Source organism: Harpegnathos saltator, unplaced genomic scaffold, assembly GCF_003227715.2.
Source record: "Harpegnathos saltator strain DR-91 unplaced genomic scaffold, Hsal_v8.6 scaffold54, whole genome shotgun sequence".
NCBI classification, from domain to species: Eukaryota; Metazoa; Arthropoda; class Insecta; order Hymenoptera; family Formicidae; genus Harpegnathos; species Harpegnathos saltator.
The window spans coordinates 848,441-865,890 of NW_020230360.1; the positions used below are offsets into that span (position 1 = coordinate 848,441).

Below are 17,450 nucleotides of genomic sequence, written 5' to 3' on the forward strand. Positions count from 1 at the left end.
GCCCAACGTTCGGCGACGAGATCCCCGTTAACCGAGCACGCATAGATCACGCGCAAGCTTCGTGATGTCAACGCTAGCAGAATATTTGAATTCTTCTAGAAAACTTCCGTGCACGCTATGACCCCGAACATCAGATGTAAAATGTAATATCGTAAGTTTGGACATCTGGTAACAACATAACCTTAAAGTATTAGTGACTCCGTATCAGCATCATATAATTTTTTTCGTGCGAAAATGTCAAGTTTTGTGCCAAATAAACGTCATTTGCGGGAACTTTTGATTTACTTCTTTAATTTGAAGAAATCTACAGCTGAGGCACATCGATTGCTTGTAGAAGCATATGGTGAGACTGCTTTAAGTGAGAGAAGTTGTCGTGAATGTAGTTTCAAAAGTTTAAAAACGGTGAGTTTGACGTGGAAGACAAAGAACGTAGTGGAAGGCTGAAAGTGTACGAAGACACGGAATTGGAAGCATTATAGGAGGAAGAACTTGCACTTACATTAGAAGTGACTCAACAAGCAATTTCATATCGTTTAAAATCGTTGGGAATGATTCAAAAACAAGGAAATTGGGTTCCATATGAACTGAAGCCGAGAGACGTTGAACGCCGATTTTGCATGTGTGAAATGCTGCTTGCCAGGCACAAAAGAAAGGGTTTTTTGCATCGTACAGTCACTAGTGATGAAAAATGGATCCACTACGATAACCCAAAGAAGAGAAAATCATGGGGACCACCTGGCCATGCTTCAACATCGACAGCCAAACCGCATATTCATGGAAAAAACTCATGCTGTGTATTTGGTGGGATCAGCTTGGTGTCGTGTATTATGAGTTGCTCAAACCGAGCGGAACCATTACTGGAGCTCTCTACCGAACACAATTAATGAGATTGAGCCGAGCACTCGAGGAAAAACGCGTCCATTACTACTCCAGACACGACAAAATTATTCTCCTACATGACAACGCTCGGCCACATGTTGCAAAATCGGTCAAAACCTACTTGGAAACACTTAATTGGGAAGTCCTACCCCAACCGCTGTATTCACCAGACATTGCCCCTTCCGATTATCACTTGTTCCGGTCGATGGCACATGGCCTGTCTAAACAGCGCTTTACATCATATGAAGATACTAAAAATTGGGTCGATTCGTGGATAGCCTCGAAAGATGAAGAGTTTTTCCGACGTGGTATCCGAATGCTGCCAGAAAGATGGGAAAAAGTAGTGGCTAGTGATGGACAATACTTTGAATAAAACGTAATGTATCGTTCTTTCACAATAAATTCCTAATTTTTGATAGAAAACGGCGGAAACTTATTTGTACTCCTAATAGTTTGACAGTTTCTAATGCCATCTATGTGTCAGGCCGAGAACTTTTCAGATTGCCCTCGTATATGATGCATGTCTCCGGGAGGGCGTGTTCCCCAAGTGCTAAAAGAGACAAAAACTGGTGCTGCTGCATAAAGAAATGAGCTCCGTGAATGACCCCATTTCATACCGACCGATCTGCATGCTGGATGGTACGGATAAGATTCTGGAGCGCATTATCCATAATAAGATTGAGGAACATATGAATGCGAACATTGGTCTATCGCAGAACCAATACGGCTTTAGGAAGCATCTCTCTACCATCGATGCAATGAGCCGAGTCATCGGAATTGTAAGAGGCAATCTCGGAAAGACGGTGGAAAAGTAGATCCAAAAATTATTACGCCATCATTACGTTGGACATACGCAACGCTTTTAACTCGGCCAAGTGGGATCGTATTTGAAGCACCCTCTCTCGTTTGGGCCAAGATGTGGTTATTTTCAATTATTAATAACTTAATAACTATTGCGATTTTTGCAAAATATTACATGACTGACACTAGAGATCAACCTGTCGGATAATTTTAGTTTAATCTAATCGTTACATTTTAACCTAACACGATGCAATATTTATTTACAACACGAACATACTGACGGAAAGACGTTCCACTAAATCAACGCTGTTGAAGATCCAAGATAGCGCAAAAAAGTCATTACTAATAGTCATACTAACTTACAGATCTAAACCAAAATACTGCAAGAACACTTGATAAGTCAGATATAGAATAAAGGCGTCTAAGGTCGTGTCAGTACCCAATCAGAACCACAACGTTAATCCGACATCGATGAAGGTTGAATTAATGTTGATTCAACATTTCATCGACCATTTCAATGTCAAATCAACGTAGAATCAACGTTTTGGTTCTGACTGGGTAGTTAAGTCCTAGCCGAACTTGAAAATCACTCTAGCAGAGTTTGAGGAATAAGATGGGAAGCTGTCCACGAAGCTGTCCGCAAGCCAAGGTCACTTTAAGGCCAAATGATGCTTGAAAATTGGCGATAGGCGCCGTCTGAAAACGATCTTCGTCGTTCCAGAGGTCAAGCTTTTGTCGGACTTGAAAATAACGTGAGCAGAACTCTAAGAACAAGACAAGAACTCTATAGAGCTGCAAACCAAGGTCAAACGACACTCAGAAAATAGCGCTAGACGCCGAACGAAGGTGACCACAGCTGTTCCGGAAACCAAGTCTTTGCAGGAGTTAGAGATTGCCTGAGCGGAATTCAGAGAGCAAGATAGGAGCATCACAAAGCTACTCGATAACCAAGGAGAAAACGGTATATGAGGGAAGGCTATCGAAATCGATCTCAAAGCCGCTACTAGAAACGAACAATAGGAACACATAGAGAAACCAATGAATCTGAAATCATTAGCCTCAACCCAGCAGATGTATCTAGCGCTGCCTTCAATTTTGCAGAATATATAGAACAGTGGTTCGGGTCTGTGGTTCTCCAAAAATGACAGCTTAGCAAAGCTCAGAGTCATATCGGATAGGATAGGATAAGCGTACAACAAATCACGTAGATAAAGTAAAGGAAATGTCACAGTCGGCCATGCGAAGACGAAGAAGTAATTCAGCGCGTTAAGGTCATCACATCACGCATATATGAACACACATACGCACACACATACACATGCACCCACATTTTCTTTAAGATGTAACAGTAAGTTTCTCAATCAATCGCATAGCTTTTCTTCTTCTTTTTATTATTATGACCCAGAGTGGCGCTTTATTGAATAGTCGCGCTAGTTGCGTAGCTCAGATAGTAAGATTACCGACTACAGAAGAATACGATTTTTTGAAACTTTACCGTTATGTCTTGTAGTAAATTTGGTCGCTTGCACTAGTGCAAACTGAACTTTTTAACTAATAAAACGACCCATACGTATATTGTACGGATAATTTTAGTGACTAAAAAGTATTTGAAGATGTATTTAAGATGATTTTTAAATATAAGAACGGACTATAGACAGGCCTTAGCATTAGTACTAGCACTTGTACTAACACTCAGTGTGCACTAGTACAAGCGACCGAATTCACTATTAGAAAACATGTGTAATGGCTTTTATATTTCCAACCAAGTAAATCTTACTGCAAGAAATCGTTGGTGCGGTGGGGACATTCGATTACGCCTTGTCGCGGCAACGAACAACGCCCAACTGCATGCACGGGACATCATGTCAATGGAATCCGCGCGCTCGCTAGGGAGAGAGCCGTTACCCTGTAGCCGGTTGCCTTCATGCATCGATCTACTAAATGGTACTTGCCGCCGCACGAAACATTATGCAAAATGAAATTGTTTTAATGTATTTATTTATTAAATATTTATTTATTTATAATAATTATTTAAAAAAATAAAATAAAATAAATTTCGAAAGCCTTTGATTAGTTTCTTTTAATTTTGGCATTGACTTTTGACTTTATCCCGTATTTTGAGTTTCGACTTAGATTGGGTTTGGCTTTTATTTCGATGTTTCCTCGGATTTTGGTTTTGCTTTTCATTTTGATATATTTTCATTAAATAAGTAATAGCATAAACATGACAACACAATACATGTATATGATATATGACGCAGATCACATCACATCTGGCCACAAGCAATAGAACTGATCGGATCATCCGTGGCACTTGCAACAGCGGCCGAGCTGCACCGTGCGTGACGCGCTCGGTCCTAAAATAAGCTGTATCTTGAAAACTAAAAGTCTGCCCATTTTAATCTTGGAATCATTTTAAAGGGCAAGAATTCTACTTTTTTTAAAGATATTTTCGAAGAAAATCAAAGATGTCTGAATTTGAGAAAAAACAATTTCTTTCTTATCCTTCAAAAATTTTAAATAAATTTTGACTTAAAAACAAAACTGATTTCATAGGATTAAAGGGCGCAAAAATACCTTTAGAAATCACTCCTTGTTTTTGAAAATCGGAATAGTCTACTGGAACTTACCGGCGTTTGAAGTTGGACACAACGGCCCAAATGCTAAAACTTCAAGCCTCTGTTACTAAACAACCTGTTGGTCGTGAGTCAAACAATTTGGCCAAAAATCTTAGTTGTGATAGGACTATAATTTGTGCAAATTTCAGCATAATCGTACAACTTTGAAAATTTGAGTGTATCACTTCATATGGAATGCCCCCTATATATTCTATACTGGTGCATATGAATCAGTAGTTCACACTGAAAGAAAAGAAATTAGAGGCAAAATAAGAATACTCACTTAGCGATAAATCATGCTAGCTCGCCTCATGTCTGTTGCTGCAATTGTCTCCTTGTAGTAAGATAAGGACATAAGAGATTAATTGTCCGTCTTTATCTAATAGCATATTCGAATAGATCTGAATTAATCAACCCGAACTCGATTAAACCCAGATTCTTAGGCCAAACATGTACAGATTAGGTTTGTGATTGGGCTCGTAGAGCCTTATGACATCGAGTCGATTAACCTAAGTCCACTTGAATATATGCTATAACTCATCTCACTCATTGATATAGTTCAGAACAAAACCAAATAATCGTGAAAATTAAACCTGTTACCCATCAAGAAGATTCGTGAATATTGATTATGTAGTTTATATGCGCGTCTTATGCAAGTAGCAACGCTTCACATATGTATATCAGCTAAAACTAGCTCTTATAACTTTTCTTCCACTTCTCTCTGCTTTACGATCAAATTATACAGTTTATAATAATATAGATTTTAATAATTGTAAGGGAAAAATTATAATAAAAATACTATAATCATTATCTCTGCCGAAATACGATTCAAATACAGTTCGTCAGATACAGTCAAAATCTATTCTTCTTTAAGTAGTATAACTCGATGATTAATAAATTCCTTTATTTCCAAATTTTATGAATCCATAATAAATTAAAAAGCTTATATTTTTAAAATTTATATTTGGACTATGAGTCAAAGGATTATATTATTTTAAAATAGAATGATTCAACAGCAGAAAAAAAGAACTTTCACGTTATATATAAAAGTTAAACTATTCGTTCTTGATCAAAAGTAGATAAAATTTGATGAGTTACAATTTTGACAAAAGCGATTACAATGTTCAGAAATATTTTATAAGTTTATGTCTCTCTAATTTCTAGATATATAAAAATCATTTTGTTACTATTATTATTATTACTATTATTACTATTGTTACTATTATTCATCAAGACATATAAAATGTGAAATTCAAATGTACTAGAACAGACGCGCGCGTTGTTTACCTTTTATACTATATTAAAAAGAACACAATATTTGCATAATAAAAAAAATAATTGCGGTTCGAATAAATAAATTTTAAAGTCAATCAGTTCAGTACTCAAAAAGCTGCAAAATCTCATGAAGTTTAACCACGAACTGTCAAAATGCACGACGGTGCATGTGCAATGAAATAAGGCATGACGCGATAACCTATCAACAACGCGGAAAAAAGGCTTCAACATTTTGACACAAATTCGATACATTTGATCATATGCCTTTCTTAAAAGTTCTGAGAAAAGAATAGTAATTGTTCTAAACTTCTAAACTTCATGTTTCTAAACTTCATTTTTCGGTTAAGTTTTTACACAGAAAACTGAAGTGCACTAGAAATTTAACAAGTACATTATAAAAAGAAAACTGTAATCTTTTCTATTTTTTTGCAATTTATATACTAATTGAAATATATAAATATTTTACGAAGATTATATATCAATTTATTGATTTCCTATGTGCAATAAGAAACGAAAGAACTATTTTTGCTCCAATACCGGTCTATCGAAAAAATCAACAAAAATAAATTATGCTGCAAATCGACGATATATAAATTAAAAGGAAATATCCACATTTACAATACAGTATAAAAATTATGCTTCCACATTGCCCTAAGAAAGAAAAAAACTTTATATTAAAAATATCTAAAAACTAGAAATTCTCTCTCTCTCTCTCTCTCTCTCTCTCTCTCTCCCTCTCTCTTTCTCTCTCTAGTAAGCTTTAAGCTATAAAATATTTCTGAAAACATCTCATTATGTCTTTATTTTTTTCAAAAGTTACAGTCCATCGAAAACTGTTTTCCTTGATCAAGGAAATTGAATCTTTGAATTAAATTTTTTAATTGAATTGAAATTAAAGATTCATTTTACACTTGGATTTACTTTACCTTATTTTTATTAGTTCCAAAGGTTTTACTACCACGATGTTTGACAGAGAATTAAGGTCATTGCACAATTCCATTACGGATCAGACGGATATTATTTTACTTTCAAGTACTACGATTCAACGGCAGATCCAGAGAGACTTTTATTTCCAAATGATATAACACACTCAATGACGATTCGGACGGATCTTTATTTTCAAGTAGCACGTCTGAAGGATGGATTAGACGGATCTTTTTATCTTGTGTTGTGTTCTTGATAACGTTCTTGAGATATGAAATCCTTTTCAGCATTCCAAAACTAGGATAGGATCGATATTAGGATCAAAGATGGTTGTTTGAAAGCAGTTTAAAACATGTGATTGCCGTTTGCAGGAAATTTGCTGGAATAGCTTAGATGTCACGAGTGATTAGGAACACGTTGCTACGTGAAAGTGCTTTATTCCTTTCGGAGATCGTTCATCGCAGACAATGGCGTTGGGAATGCCGCTTTCATTTATCGCGCAATATGTGTGCACGCGTGCACGAACTCGCGCGCGCACGTGCACGCGTATGCGTACATATATTTATATACACATATATATCTCTGTGTCTTTATATTTATATATAAATATACATACCTTCTAATATAAGCGACCCTAATTATCGAGTAAAGTACCGTCTGATATTAAAAAATACGCATGTATATATACATATACAATTACAACACACGCCAGGACGGCAGGAATCCTGGTCCAGCGAGACCTTAATAATGCTTTTTTTTTAGAACGAAGGTCGAAATGTACAGTATACATATTTTACATACTTATCGTTTCAGCAATAACAATTTTATTGTATATGTAGATTTGCAAAAATTAAATAAATCATGACAGTGATACATCGCGTATTGGACGGAAGGGCCCAAAACACTGCGCAGAGATGTGAGAGGAAATCATAGATTTAAATTCGGTCAAGGTGCGACTGCTTCTGCGTATAATCTGTTATTTTTACTTTTTCAATTTCTCCCTCATTCTCTCACTCTTCCATTCCCTCTATCTCACCCCGCTCGCTCCTACCTTTCTCCATTCCCTCCCCTTCACCTCTCACTCAATTAGTTTATCTCTCCTCCTTCTCTTACTATCCCCTCTCTCCTCTCCTCTGCTAGTCACCCTGTTGCTTTTTTCTTCTCTTTCAAGCATGCGACACGCACGCACGCACGCACGCACGCTTGCATATACGCACATATGCATACATACACGTAAGCACGCACGCATCCTCTCCCTTTCAGTCACTCTTACTCTATCCGTCGTTCTTATCCGTTGATAAAAGTTGTTTAGCTCGCATAAAAAACGGAGAGTTTTACGTCTTGATTTGTGTGAATATATTCACTGAAGATCGGGGGAGGGCTTTTGTGATAATCGCGTAGATTGGAAACAGAGTCTCAGCTTATAAAATATCTATCCCTTGGAAGCATGCCCAGTAATATCAGATAAACGATATCATATCCAATTTCTCTATTTGATCCTCCTGCATTAACCGTCATGTAGTAATAACACGGCTTATGTAATTTCTCTCCCAACTTCTTGTTTTTTTTCTGGTTTCTCTCGCGTCGTTTATGTCCTGCTCCTTTATATTACAATAATTAACATCGTCACGTACAGCCTTATACACTAACGATATGACTACAGCTCCAAACCAGCAGAGCGTTCATCGATGAAGAAGTGAGAAGAATAATTTACGAATGTTTTTCTCTCTTTCTCCCTCTCTCGCTCTTTCCATTCTTTCCTGTCTCCCCCCCCCCATCCCATTCTCACCTTTATCATTCTTTCTCTCTCTCCCTCCCTCTCACTCTATCTTCCTCGTTCTCTCTCTCTCTCTCTCTCTCTCTCTCTCTCTCTCTCTCTCTCTCTCTCTCTCTCTCTCTCTCTCTCTCACTCTCTCTCTCTCTCTCTCTCTCTCTCTCTCTCTCTCTCTCTCTCTCTCTCTCTCTCTCTCTCTCTCTCTCTCTCTCTCTCTCTCTCTCTCTCTCTCTCTCTCTTTTCCACTTACCCGATTGATAAGACTGATATGCCAATTTATTTATAAAATGTTACAAATTTTTTATGAGCGCTTTCTCGCAGTATGTATACGCGGGCTCGGGATGGCAAAAGTCGAGGTCCTGCCAGTTATAGATATTTCCTGATTGTCGATGTCATATCATCGCTTCTGGACATGACAAAAGTCGTTACCTCTTTCGGCCAATCAGCGAAAGAGTCTGACTAAAGCGTCGTTGCTTACGCTGTAATGGGAAAGTAAAGCTGTGCGCACCTCCTAGAAGGCGATATTATTTCGCTATCACCACCACAGATAACGAAGAAATCGACATTCAAGAAATATCGAAAATACGTTGCCATCCCGATACGATAGCTCGCGATCGTTCCCGAATTTTGCGGATATTAGCAGAAGTGAGGTGCCGCGTGAATTTAATTCTTCTAGTGGCTTTCGCCCTTCTATAGGCCAATCCCGCACGAGTCGCAATCAGATTAAAATTGAACCGCGATCGAGTCGTGATCGGTTTACAATGGGATCGCGGTTGAGTCGCAATCACAACAGGTTCACACTCGAATTACATTCGAACGCTAGGGGCGGTTCGACTTGCGCCATTCACAATAGGTCGGGAACCCCCGAGTAGCTCGAGGATCTCTGCTTGAATTTTCCATCGGAGACCGACTGGAAAACGAACGGCGACGGAGGATTTGTTCGTCGAGTTCTCACAATACATACGCGACACGTTGTTGCGCCGTGACTCGTGCGAAATCGGTTTTACTTTCTTCCCGTTTGCGATCGGGGAATTTTCGGCGCATGCGCCCGATTTGATTTCGTATCAGCGATCGTTCGACGTCGAACTATCTCTAATTAGCGATAATTAATTGGCAGCGAAGAACTCTTCAGTTATGCGAATCGGAGAGTTTCCGATTAACCGTTTGAGCGCGAGAGCATCTTCGAGTGTAATCAAATACAAGACTCTTACCACGCGCATTTAAAATGCTAAAATGCTGCTATCTGAATCTGAAGAATATAAAGATACTCAAGATACTCGGTATGAGTGTAAGATAAAAGCGAAAGTCGTATTTCTGACGCTAAATGTTATCGTGAGAATGTTCAAGATAGCCGCGACGACGGGCATAAACTCTACGAATAATTTCATGGTGCGAGGACATTGCGTGTAGTCCGATATGCACGGTTAAATCCGTAATCCCTCGAAAAAAAAAGAAAAGATGAAACAGGATTGCAAACGTTACATATTTCGTGTACATATCCGAAAAACCGAATCGACGGTATACTTCGGCAATCAAACGGTTAAGTCGCGCATAAGTCGCATTCAATTATCCTCAAAACAAGAAGAATCGAGTATTCTCTTCGTTCATTTACTCTGCGATAGTCATCGCTATAACATTAATACGAATAATTAACTTCGAGGTAAACGAGCTATCAAAAGGAATCGCGAGTCTACGTGACACTCAAGAGAAATTAAAACGAATATTCGGAAACGAGAAACACTTGTGCAACAATAAAACGATCTCTCGTTCTCCGATCTTCTAAAACTTACCCCTTGCGTTTACGCCTTTTCTCTCCCTCCCTCCCCCAATCTTCCTTTGCGGATCGCCGATTTGATTTGACAAGAGAATACCTTGTCGCAATACTAATTATGACTATTTATACCGAATCTCTCCACCCTCCGAGAATATCCCCAAGAACATTGCACGCGTCTTAAGTTGCTCATAGTGAGAAACTAATTAATTAATTAAGTAATTAATTAATTAGACGATATATACGCAGACTCGTTCGCGAAAGCGTTCTCGTAAGTATTTCATCACACGTCTGGCGAGGCAAAGGAGACGTTTGAACTGCCCAGTAGACTTCCAAAATTCTTGTGAGTATATCCGAATTACCCTGTACATTCGCATATGCGCTAATGATTGCTGATGAATGGTTGACCGATCGATTGACTAACACGGGTGGAGTACTTGCGCTTTAACCCTTCACAGTGCTGTGCAGCCCTTATTATATAAGATTACAATCCAACGAGAAAGAATCGAAGAGGAAAGAAATTAGTAACATTGGCATAATGATCCGAGTCTTCAATAAAATATATAAAGTATCTGATAAAACGCGCACATCCGCTCGTGTATAAGTACAACTTGTCAAATTAAACAAAGATGTTTCTTACCATCTACCAAATAAATACGACAATTATTGAGATATTAATTATGGAAAATTAAGGAATAAATACACGTGATACGCTGGGACGAATTTTTAGTGTCAACAAAAATGCTTGCATCTACTATTGCATCTATTGACAATCTGTTGGCAATGGCGGGCGATGCATAATGCCTCATGAACTACATGCCTCCACTATCTATCTCGAATGTGATTTCACCTAAAAACTGCGTGGAGCGTGGGGTGACACATCATATACATTCATTCGTTAATTTCCTTTAATTAATATCCGAATAATTATTGTGTTAAAATTGTTGTTCGCAAAATGGCAAGGGATTTTCTCGGTAAATTTATTGAGTTACATCAGACACCTTATATATGCTCTTAACGGACTTGTGATTTATCTTTGTTTTAAAACAAGTTTCTCGACGAAACTTTTCAAAAAATATCAATTTCTATCTCCAATTGTATCGTGAGATAGAGTGAAATCAGCTGTGAATATTGCATCGAGTAATAAGGCTTTTCTAAAATGACGCAACAGCAGCCTGTGAAGGGTCGAACACTTAAAACGCGGCAGGTTCCAGTATAAACAAGGAATGTATCGCAATACATTTTATATCAACATTTAATAAAGTATCTGAAACATTAACAAACGGATATGAGCACTACGCGGCTGCTCTTAATGTACAGCTAGTGGATAGTCCCAATATTTCGGGTCTCGATCGATAAATCGATCTCCGTCATTCGCCCTCGTGATCCATACACCGCCCTTATCAGCTGCGATGAGAGGAACATAATTATCGACGCCTGCAGACAAAATGCGACGAGGTCTTTCGCACGGCAAAAAGTAACACAGTAACTGATAGATCTCTCAGTTTTCCTGAAAGAGTAGATAAATCTCTACCGCACACAGAACATGTTCTATTCCTTACGATCTGAAGAGGATGCCAAAATGGATAACAAACTCTAACAATGTCGAGAATGTAAAGGCAAAACTTCGTATCAAATAAACACTAACAGAATCTCACGCTATTTTTTATATTTCATGCATATATATAAACCGGTATCTTAAACTTTCTTTTATCGATAAAGGCGCTAATAGCAGCTTATAACCAATCAGAAAATTTGCAAGTCAACATTTGGAGCCGCTTTCATTGTCAAAAAGAAATTCAGAATATCGGGCATAGGTCTTACATGTAAATGTATTGTTTTGTTTTACCATATTTAGCATAAATAACCACGCATGTATAGAAATCTTTCTACAAACTTTTTATATATATCTTTAAGCTTCTAAATCCAATTCTAAAGGTACATCAATGTTTAAAAATGTTTCTTCGAAATTTTCCTAAACGAATAAACACATGTCCAATATGTACAAAAAGTTGCAGAACTTTTATATCAAACAAATATTTATACTAACTGACGACTCAAATGTCGTACAAAATGTCAACCTTAAATTTTTTTTATCATTTTCATTATATATTGATCTATTCTCTAAATCTTTTTTAGAGAATTGAATTTTATCTTTTTACCTAATTTCATCGTGTAAGGACATTTGTAATGTAAAACCAAAACTGTACATGAAGAAAGCTAGTATTTCATCGGTAAATTTTTCAAGTATGGCGTCCTCTTGAGATCCTTCTATATCTATTACAATGTCATTCGTCGCGACAATAGTCGCAAATTTATCGCGTGAACTTACCCGACGTTGCCTTAGAAGCATCAAAGTGGTATAAAGATTGTACATTGATTGACTGTTTTGAAAACGTCGGCAAATTCACGTCATGAGTTTGCAATCATCGTTGCGACAAACACCTTTACTGCGTTGCTTCTTGCTAGCCGACGAGCGTTGCCGCGTTTTGCATACGAGAGCCATATGATATCGTGTGTAGTGTATATCATGTATTTCTGTGTGTATATCTTTGTGTATACGTATGTATATGTATAACAATGCATCCAAGTTTCAATGCGTAACAAATTCGATCCTTCCTCTCTATTTTTTTAATAAAAGAATTTACATCCTTATACTTCTTGCCTCTTTCTTTCGCATTCGTCTTGCCCTTTCGACAGAAACCTTCCTTCTGCTTGTCTACGAATATTCCTTGGTGTCGATATTGTTGGATATACTTGTTACGATATTCCAACACAAGTAACTTCATGATACACGTTAACTCCTTTCCGGAAATGGTAAATTCTCTTCTCTTACTCCCCTTTAATCCTTTCGTTTCTCATTTTTCCTTTTACCTCTTGTTCTCTTCTTTTCCTCTCTCTCTCTCTCTCTCTTTTATCCTCACTGCCGATTTTTAATTGATTCGCTATAGTTGATAATTCGCTAACGTGACAACAATTTTAATTTGCACGAGTGAATATAATTTCGCATCGAGAACTACATTATACGCGCACTTTACGTAGCACTCGAATGAATCGCACTTTACATACTCGAGAGACGCAAAGAAACAAAATAAGCGAAAAAACGCGAACGATATATTCTTCTATCGCTGTATGCTTGAAGTTCCGAGCATGAGGCGTAGTAACAAAAAATTAAGCTTCTTGTTCGCCTACGTGCTGCGTAGTCGCGCGATTATTCCTAAGAAGATTTAATTATTAGTAATAGGGGGAGCAGCCTTTCGCACTCGTTTCACAAATTACACGCACAGATACACTCGAATATGTATGAGCTCAAATTCACCATAACGTCTCCCCCTCTCCACCTTCTTTCTCTCTTTCTCTTTCTCTTTCTTTCAATAATGAACAAATAAAAGTAACTTACATCACTGTAAAAATTAAGATCGATATTGCCCTGAGTGCCCTACTATCCGGCTAACGGAACTTGATCTCCGTCAGTTTTTCCTTTCGATTTTCCCATATGTTAGAAAAAAAAGAGAAAAGAAAATGCACGAGTCGCGACAATGAGAATCTTGCAGATGCGTGAAAAGAAATGACAGTTCCCTCGAATCGGTGGTGTCGCGGTTGTTGGCCAGCTGAGACCTATAATGTCGAGTTTCTTTCATTCTTTTTTCGTTTTTAATATCGAGAATTTACATGTGAATAAGGACGTTATTTCGGTATGAATCTTAATTATCTGCGGGATATCTGTTGTCCAGTGATGCTTCCCCGACAGACACCAAGGAGACATAGCGTGAAAATTATTTATCCAAAAAATCCCGGAGAACCGTTTTATTATGATTATATATCACAGATCGACTTCTCTCTTGTTATATATGTCGTGTAATAAGTTCATTGCCGGGTCTCGTGCATCCTTGCAACCGTGTCTCGTGTCTTCCTTCTCTCTAACCGCTAATCATGCTGTGTCTCGCTGAAATCGGCAGATGAGCGCGCTGAATTTCCGTATCTCTCCAATCCTTCAACGGAACGTAGCAGCACCCCCCGTCGCGCAATATAGAAATAGTGGCTTTACAAAAAATCGCCGCCGGGAAGACGTAGGACATCGGTCGTCCCTCCTGGCGGCATTCGCGGGCTCGTTAGAAAAATTAGCGATTTTCTCCTTTCTTCCTTTTATATTCATCCGTTTTAATCATAATAGTTATTTCATAAGATCATTTGGCGCAGGCGAAAAATAGATTATATATGTTGCGTACTGTCTCTCCTCACTTCCAACTCTTTTATCATTCACTTTCTTTGCTTCTTCTTCTTCCTCTTCTTCTTCTTCTTCTTCTTCTTCTTCTTCTTCTCCTTCTTCTTCTTCTTCTTCTTCTTCTTCTTCTCCTTCTCCTTCTCCTTCTTCTTCTTCTCCTTCTTCTTCTTCTTCTTCTTCTTCCTCTTCTTCTTCTTCTTCTTCTTCTCCTCCTCCTCCTCCTCCTCCTCCTCTTTTTGTATCATATCTGTTTTTTCACATTTCTTTGCTACTTATTATATTTGTCCCAATTTTCTTTTTTTTGTTCTTTCGTTATTCCTCGCATTTCCCTTTTTGACCATATATTTCTTTCATTTTTTTCTTTGACCACTTTCTCATCTCCTATTCGCAAACTTTGTTCCTGTTTAATACTCAATAAGGCGATGGACTTAGCTCTTCTTAGCGCTTATAAACTTAATAAATTTTTGTTTTGTTTGTTTGTTTGTTAAAACGGGCCAAGGAGCTCTTAGCATAACTCGGGGCAACTCGGCAGGATATTTGTGTGAGCTAGTACCGTTATATAAGAGTATAGTATCCTTTCCTCTTCTCCGGTATTTATACGCTGTTTAAATGTATCTTGTGATAAAAATTCTCATTTTTCCTCATTGCCCCCCTCCTTCTTTCTCACACATTCCTCCCTCTCCCACCCCGTCAAAGTCTTTCTCTCGCCCTCTTAGTATTTTTTTTTCTTTTTCTTTTGTTAAAATGCGTACAAACGGAGATGCTGAATTATATAATGTACATTAACGTATCAAGGGAGACGTGACGTTCGTATGACTTATCGGTTATTATTTGTATTTTCATTAGTTTTTATTACTCATATTACTCTTTATTACTATTTTATTATTATTTATATCTTATTATTTATATCTTTACTTAGTAATTATTTTTTTATCGATATCTTTTACGGTCAAATCTTTGCCGCTATTTCCTCTTGTCATACTCGTTTCTCGTTTCTCTTTATATTCGTCCACCATTTACTCGTTTATTCGTCGTTCATTCATTCTTTTGTTTTTCGTAGTTGTGAGCACACTACTTTTCCTACTATCTCGTTTCTCCTGTCCCGCCACTATTCGTTTCATCTTCTTTCACGGCTTTTATGTCTGGGAAAATTTTCAAGGATGATTACGCAAAGTCGGTAAGATAATTAGATGACTCCTTTCTCCTCATTAAATTACATTAGTACAAGCTTCACACAGCCAAAAAATGAAAAGCACTTAAAACAGTGCTCAACACTATATAAACGAGTCCTCGAGATTAATCAATTAATTAATTTAATTAATTCACGAAACAGATTCCGACTGGCTAAAATGGCAGGGATGGCCGCCATCGCGTGCAGCCTTCGCGGTTATAAATTCTTTATATATTTTCTTTTTGGTATCTTTAAATTTAGCCTACTAAATAGTTTATTCGAAAGTCATTCGTGTTCCGTGTACATGTTTGTGTATCAGTATTTGTGGCATTTTGTGTATCTGTATCTGTGTAATGCGTATACATATATTGAATACGCAAACGTGTATATATGTGTGTATATAGTAACATTAGTACTTTCTACTATTCAAAAATTATTTCCCTCTCCTTTACAAATTTGTAAGCGATGTGTTCGTACTATTCTTGCAATTTATCTGCCCCGTATCTTCTCCCGGCCCCCATTAGAATTACATATACATATTTTAGGCATACATATATCATGTATATGATATATAGGGTATTTCGTGAAATATAAGGATCAATAGAAAGTTATTATTTCTAATAAATTCGAGGTCGACTTTTTTTTGAAAAAAGATCAGTATGAAGATCCAATTATGGAGAGAATCGTCGTACGATCAAAATTAAAGAATTTAAACTAACGAGTTTCGGTATATGGACAGAAACACGAAGTATCAAATGCAACGAGCATAATGTAAGCACTGACAGACAAATCGAAAATAGTGGCAACAAGCCGTTGCCTTGAAGCGACAAATTCTTCGACCGCAAAATCGTCAAAGAATGCAACTTTACTACCGATTTCTGCATTGTGCACGATTCACCCTATATATATATATATATATATACATATGCATTCACCCTATATATATATATATATATACATATGCATTTACACGACATAATACTCCACTTGTCCAGTCATAACAATTTAATCATCAGAAACGTCGTCCGAACAATAACAAACGTTTGCTTTAACTCTTACATTGTTATTTCTGTAATTTTAATATATATGTACGTATGTATGTATGTATGTATGTGTGTGTGTGTGTGTGTGTGTGTTTATATATGTATGTGTGTTGTGTGTGTGTATGTGTGTGTGTTTGTGTGTGTGTGTGTGTGTGTGTGTGTGTGTGTGTGTGTGTGTGTGTGTGTGTGTGTGTGTGTGTGTGTGTGTGTGTGTGTGTGTGTGTGTGTGTGTGGGTGGGTGGGTGGGTGTGTGTGTGTATGTGTGTGTGTGTGTGTGTGTGTGTGTGTGTGTGTGTGTGTGTGTGTGTGTGTGTGTGCGCGCGCGCGTGCGTGCGTGCGTGCGTAGGTGTGTGTGTGTGTGTGTGTGTGTGTGTGTGTGTGTGTGTGTGTTTATACGTGTGTGTGTTTATATGTGTTTATACGTGTGTGTGTGCGTTTATACGCGCGCACGCATGTGTGTGTGTGTGTGTGTGTGTGTGTATTCACATGTATGTTTTCAATGTATATATGTATATGTGTGATATTTAAATATATCACTTAAAAACGGTCGTCTCGATCTACGAGCACTTTCATTCATTTATTTCTCACCTCCATCAACTTTTTTTTACTATTTTCTTATTTCTTCCACTTTTTCATCTTTATCTTCTTCTGTTTTTCTACGTCTCAATAGAGCGAACATCGCTCAAGCAATTTACGCACGTCGCCGTACCTCCGTTGTCCTTTTCTTAAATGCAGAAGAATTCATTGGGATCGATTCTGCCTCTCACGCATCAAATTTATCATGACCGCGACCGTACTTTATTTTACGTTAGGCAATTAAGTTTTAGCAGCTTATTGCTATTTTTTTTTACTTTTAATTCGATAGCGCAAGATCAAACAAGGGAGAATCGATCGTGACGAACCAGAGCCGGCTCCTAAAAATCGGTAGTTGCTCGAGAGAGGTATCGAACCTGCTTTTAATTATATCAT

General features: G+C 37.7%; 1 long non-coding RNA gene across 1 annotated transcript; it reads right to left on the reverse strand.

Annotated features, from left to right (window-relative positions):
* Nucleotides 1-3,954: 3,954 nt before the first annotated feature.
* Nucleotides 3,955-4,930, reverse strand: LOC105190545 (uncharacterized). Its single transcript, XR_003113628.1, has 2 exons — nucleotides 4,311-4,930; nucleotides 3,955-4,037 (listed from the first exon to the last, which is right to left on the reverse strand). It is a non-coding gene; the product is annotated as an uncharacterized LOC105190545 (long non-coding RNA).
* Nucleotides 4,931-17,450: the final 12,520 nt, after the last annotated feature.